Below are 6,000 nucleotides of genomic sequence, written 5' to 3' on the forward strand. Positions count from 1 at the left end.
TAAATAAATAAATGCGTAAATAAATAAAAGTACTGTGAAATGTGAGCATAAATAAATAAATGTGTCATGAAATGACAGCCTTAATAAATAAATATGTCATGAAATGAGAGCATAAATAAATAAATGTGTCACGAAATATGTTTTTCGTTGCTTATTTATTTATTTCATTTTGTCCGTAACATTCCTGCAAACCGTCATGAAATACGGCTTGAAATAAAACTGTCACTTTCACTCGTCAAAGTTGAGAGGGTGGGCTCTAACACGCCCTCTAGTTACTGATTGGTGAATCGATAGCACAAGAATTAATTAGAAAAATGCTTACTACTGCCGATGAAATGGATTCTGCCGAAGATATTACGTATTTCAGAGAGAGAATTGAAGATTTATCGGAAGAAATTACAATGTTGGCGGCCCTTTTAGACTCCGATATAGATGAAACTGTTTTTGAAATTATCGAAGAACAGGTGGAACGGACTCTACTACACTCCAGTTCAGGTGATGCAGTACCCTGCTCTGGACGTCCATCCTTTGACATTCCAGCTGAGTCAATAGAACACCTTCTGTTATGCGGTTTAAAAGTACAACAGATTGCAGATCTATATGGTGTATTGGAGAAGACGATCACAAGACGAATGAGCCAGTTTGATATACAGTAAGCTGCAACGGCTGTATTAGTTTAGGTACTTTGACATGGAATGCCCAAAGCAGCTCCACCTAATATTTTGAACTGAACAACTTTACCACTGATCAGAGCTGTACAGTTGTTTGAAAAAGTAGCTGCGAATATGCAACTGACTTTCTACTCGTAAAACAAGGGTCAAATACTCAGTTCTAAAAGGGCCGCCAACATTGTAATTTCTTCCGATAAATCTTCAATTCTCTCTCTGAAATACGTAATATCTTCGGCAGAATCCATTTAATCGGCAGTAGTAAGCATTTTTCTAATTAATTCTTGTGCTATCGATTCACCAATCAGTAACTAGAGGGCGTGTTAGAGCCCACCCTCTCAACTTTGATGAGTGAAAGTGACAGTTTTATTTCAAGCCGTATTTCATGACGGTTTGCAGGAATGTTACGGACAAAATGAAATAAATAAATAAGCAACGAAAACATATTTCGTGACACATTTATTTATTTATGCTCTCATTTCATGACATATTTATTTATTAAGGCTGTCATTTCATGACACATTTATTTATTTATGCTCACATTTCACAGTACTTTTATTTATTTACGCATTTATTTATTTATTTCATTTTGTCCGAAATATTCCTCCATATATTTATTTATTTGTTTATTTATTTGCAGACGCCAGACCAGATACGTTTTGTGTACCCGAGTCATTGAGTCATTAGCGTGCTGCACTTCGTCCTCTTTGGTAAATAGCTCACCGGAGACAAGTCGGCACCGATCTGTTGATTCTACATCATCATATCACTGAGATGATTTCTTATTGACAGGATTATTCCTTGACCACCGTTAGCGCGCACAAATCACTGGGAGTAACTTCTGATACCAGCGATTGTTTTGTCCTTCCTGTGGTGTAGCAGAGATCAGACCTTCATAATAAACAGAACTAGTCTGCGAAACAATGATGTCTTTTGGCGTCCAAGAACGACGGCACTCGTGCTTCATACACGTAAGATCGGACTCATCACTTGATCACTGTTTCACCTGAAAGTAATGGCGAACGTGAAAATGTTAAACACAGCTATTATCAGTCATCAAGAAAAATTACGTCCCCTAGTTACAAAAGACGCGTTACGCGATTTTTTTTTTGTATTTTCGTAAACGTCTCGCTTTAAACGAAACCCCAAGGGGTAAGTCGACGCCCATGTGTTGTCTTTCTGTAAAGCGATATGTATTATGGAGTCTCGCCTTGGGGTTGGGTACGGGAGGCGGGGGTTGACCCTTATTTCCCTACATTAAAGGTGGGGACCCTATTGACAGCTGAACTAGATGTTTTGATTTTAACATTTAAAGCAAATACCTATCCTTTATTGCTTTTGTATTTTATTGTTTTCATTTTGACTCCAATGTGTTCCCACAGTTCAAAAGCATAGAGTGCGTTTCTTTCTGGTCACTCTGGAAATGTGTGTTTTGAGTGAGAGTGACATGGACTCCCATGACCAGGCATCCAGTCCGAAACAGGGCACCATCTTGTGTTGTTACTGGCTTAGACTCAAGTGAAAAGACAGAAGTAGGTGGGCTGATGTTTTATTTTTTTCATTTTGTTAAAAGTATTCTAACAAAAATATCTTTTATTGAGAAGCAGGGAAACATCATTTAAGAAAATCGTAGCAGTCTTATGAATTAACTGTAACTGTAGTAACATAGAGATGTAACAAAGGCATATGAATGAGCAAATAATGTGTTGATGTTCAAAAAACTATTGAGTAACGTTGAATTAAAATTTACAAAGCTATTACCACACACAATGAATTAGGAACATGACCATTTTGAAGGATGTATTTCTGTACAGTTTTATTTGTTTTTTATATTAAGGGTTCGGTTTGAATGAATTATCATGTTGTCATTATTTTAATATTTGGTTATCTTTTCCTTCACATCATCCAGGTGGGTTCGGCACATTAGTTAGTGGTGGTTGAAGTGGCTCCCCAATCACCTTGTAAAGTGGATTGAGTACCTTGAAAAGTGCTATATAAATGTACTGTAATGAATTCATTATTATTATTATTATTATTATTATTATTATTATTATTAACCCATGTCCTCTAGTACAAGTATGCAGGAGACAGAACCTAAATAATAGTTTTTACTATAAAAACCAAAAAATGACCATACCTAAAAAGAAAAAAGGTATTTTTTTTCTCTTATTTTTGTTACTGAACTATCTTAATACATAGAGCATATTTAAAATAAATCAACATTGTATTTCAGGGTTCTAGATCATACTGTAATAATTTCATGCTGAAAGTCTAATGCAGAAAAAATAATGGTTATACAGTGTGTCAGACCCAAAACAATCTTTTTTTTTTTTTAAGAGGACAGGAAACTTTGATTTTATGTGCTATGATGTGAACTCTTGCTGTTAAGGTTCATGTAACTAGATGGGAAGTCTTTTATTTGCTCTTTCGTCATGTCATTTTTTGATAATCTCGCGTAATCAGCAATCGTGGAAAATCATTTTTTGCCCATTTGAATATTATAATAGCCTTAAAGTTACACAGAAATTAAAATCATAGATATAAAAGTGGGAACTAATTTGTGTCCAATATTAAAATCTAACAAACCCCGTTCAGTAAAGTGCCCCTTTTCTCCCTTTTGAGCCACTGCCAACCAAAAGGTCTGTGCATGTAACCGCATCATACAGCACATAAGAAAACACTCTTAATCCCTAAAAGTTTAACACCTCTACTATCACCTACTTCTGTGGGGATTTTTTTGCTAACAAAATGTATGGTGTTTGGGAGGAAGGAATTTTTGAGAGGATTGTGTAAGTCTTTGAAGTGGCTGTCATCTCTGATTTGCTAAATGTAACTGCAGTTTGTAATGGGTGTCTGCCATTAGCTGAGGTGATTTCCAGTTTCTTTATCATCAGACTCTAACAAACTCTTTTGGCTGCATGTTTGGTAACCTGTAGAGATTTTTTAATTGTTTGTCAGATTATTAAACAAGGCAGTTGAGCTGAAAGTGATAACAGACTTGATCACACTGTGATGAAAGAACAGCAGGAGATTCTTATTAGATTTAAATAGTCTGAGTTTACACAGAAAAAAAGACACTAATTGCATTTAGAATACTATTTGTTGTATTTATATTCCAGTGCACAATATGTTCTTTTCAGTATAAATCACTGTTTCAACTTCATCTTCCAGAAAAGAAAGGAATGACCATACCTACTTCCACCTCCTAAATTCATATATTATTTCTTTAGAGTTTTTGACCTTCAGAGAAAGTACTATTGTACTAGCTCAATAAACTGTCCACTTGAAGTAATTATTAGTAACTATTGAAATAAGGGCTTTAATCTTTCATAGATATGTATCCGATTACTTTGATTTCTTTAGAAAACCCGACGACCATAGGTTTTGTCTCAGGACATTAGTACAGAGCATAAATAGTAAAGACAGAACACAACCAGGTGGAGTCTGTGTGTGTGAACTATTTGTGACCTATTTAAAAGGAAAATCCTGAACCCAGAATATATAGATTTACATTGATACCGTTCAGTTTCCAAATCAGCTTTTGAGGCACAACAGTATTAAGTGCTGAAGAAAAACACAGAAGTAGTACTTTGACGCAGAAACTAGGCTTACGAAGAAAAGAGTGGATACAATGCAAGATAACAAAGCAGGGTGTCCTCTTTGCTTATATTTTCACAGTAAGCAAACTGGTGGCTTAGTCCACATTATTAAGATGTTTTTTACCAAACATTCAAAGCATTTTATTGGTATAGAGTTGTGTGCCACTGGGAAAGTTGTCACTCAGACAGCTTGGTTTAGAAACTGCTGGAAGCGGAGTACCATTGACCATTAAAAAGCAAACAAAAAACTGGAGAAAGCTTCTTGAAACAGGACCTCAGCAGCCACCTTAATGCAGTATGTCCCCTTTCCCCACTACACTGTTTTTGATGTGGCACAGATATCTCTTTGCCTCACCTATGCTGACTTCCATCCCAATTCATTTCTGAGATTTTTACAAAGCATCGCCCTGACCTGTTTGTTTTGGAGACTGAGATCATTGGTTTTAGATCCGGTGAAAACGTTTTTTATTTTTTATTTATTTATTTTTTTTTTTTAGCAACAAGCTTGTGGCTTTTGGAAAGGTCACATATTTTCTAAATTCTGCCCAATTATAATTTTCAGACCTTTTCTAGACCGACTTTGGATTTCCATCATTGATTTTCAAAATACATTTTATTTTGTTTAATGGATTTGGTGATTCTTCGCTGTAATATTTGCTTTTCGTCTATCTCATTTTCCAGTATAGCATGGTGTTTTTCCAAGTACTGTAAAGTGTTTTGAGTATCCTTTGGTAGTTCACCCCTTACTGATCATTTACACACAGAGATTTATATAACTCAAGACTCCTTGTAATATTTCCTTGCAATTTGCAAGACATTAAATAAAAAATAACATACTAAAATGTAAACTAGCTGAGCTGGCCAGTGTTTCCCAGGTCAGAAAGTGGGAAGGTGGAATGGTAAAAAGTAATTCCAAATTATATTTTGCCAAACTTTGTTGCCCTCAAACTTGTTGTATTTATTATTTTAATTGGTAGAGAAGTGATAAGGAGGATTGTCATTGACACCATACCTAAACAGCATAGGGTCAATCCAATATAGGAAGTCTCTAACACATGTTGTGCTGGATGTATGTTGTCACACACGTGCGCATGGGAGGCAGCTAAAGGGCTTGAGTGAAGGCAGTTCGGAGGCATGCCGGGGTGTGGCAGAGTGCACTGACTCTTTTTCTCCCTTGCCTGTAGACCATTCCCAGGGGATTTCACCTGGCTCTCCTGACATCACTTCCGGGACTGAGCCAATGGAAGTCGGCCACACCAGCTCCAGTCCCTCTGATGTCACGTCCGGCTATGAACCAATGGTGGAAGACCACGAGCCGGATCCATATGACTTCACTTCCTGTCTCCCCCTTTAAAACCTGCCCCTTTTCCTTTGTTTCCTCAGTCTTGTTTTGGACTCAGTTTAATGCACTTCAGTGCTGATTATTTGTTAAAACGACTTTTGCAGCCAGGATACCGCATTATACGGGTGGCTGCCCCAAACCTTTATCTGTCCATGTCTCGTTCTTGTGACAATGTGAATCATTCAAATTTAATTTTGCTGATTTTTTGGTTTTATTTTTCAGTACAGTTCTATATAATCCCATTTACATCTTTTCTATTTTATCATTAACCGTCTATGTTCAAATACTGTATTGATTTCTTTTTTTAATGTTGTGAAAAATATATTCTTAATGTGTTCTACTGCACAGACATTTCTGAAATTTTTTTATATCAATTTCATATTACCTGGGG

At 36.2% G+C, this 6,000-nt stretch overlaps 1 long non-coding RNA gene across 1 annotated transcript; it reads left to right on the top strand.

Moving 5' to 3' along the window:
- The first annotated feature begins 1,331 nt into the window (after positions 1-1,331).
- On the top strand, positions 1,332-5,498 carry LOC120522927. The gene is made up of 3 exons (XR_005632534.1): positions 1,332-1,820; positions 2,051-2,204; positions 5,452-5,498. It is a non-coding gene; the product is annotated as an uncharacterized LOC120522927 (long non-coding RNA).
- The last annotated feature ends 502 nt before the right edge of the window (positions 5,499-6,000 follow it).

The sequence above is a fragment of the Polypterus senegalus genome, chromosome 2, assembly GCF_016835505.1.
Source record: "Polypterus senegalus isolate Bchr_013 chromosome 2, ASM1683550v1, whole genome shotgun sequence".
Taxonomy (NCBI): domain Eukaryota; kingdom Metazoa; phylum Chordata; class Cladistia; order Polypteriformes; family Polypteridae; genus Polypterus; species Polypterus senegalus.